The following is a 239-nucleotide window of genomic DNA, read 5'->3' as shown; positions in this document are numbered from 1 at the left end:
AAAAAAAAAAAAAAAAAAAAAAAAAAAAAAAAAAAAAAAAAAAAAAGAAATAAATAAATAAATAAATAAATGTGTAAATAAATGCATATATAAATCAATTAATTAATTAATTAAAAAAAAACGAAAAGAAAAGAAGAAAAAGAGATAAAGTAAGTCAACAGAAAAAATATAAAAAAACAAAATAAAATAAAATAAAATAAAATAAAATAAAAAAACAATAAAATAAAATACAATAAAAG

At 9.2% G+C, this 239-nt stretch overlaps 1 protein-coding gene across 1 annotated transcript in view; it reads right to left on the bottom strand.

Moving 5' to 3' along the window:
- EMH_0006120 (uncharacterized protein) overlaps positions 1-239 on the bottom strand; it is a gene marked incomplete at both ends in the record, with an annotated part of 10,579 nt that overhangs the window by 2,189 nt on the left and 8,151 nt on the right. The gene's annotated exons all lie outside the window — the stretch shown is intronic.

The sequence above is a fragment of the Eimeria mitis genome, genomic scaffold, assembly GCF_000499745.2.
Source record: "Eimeria mitis Houghton genomic scaffold, Emh_scaff268, whole genome shotgun sequence".
Classification (NCBI taxonomy): Eukaryota; Apicomplexa; class Conoidasida; order Eucoccidiorida; family Eimeriidae; genus Eimeria; species Eimeria mitis.
The sequence above is the reverse complement of the archived record's forward strand: the minus strand, read 5'-3'. Positions and strand labels throughout refer to the sequence as shown.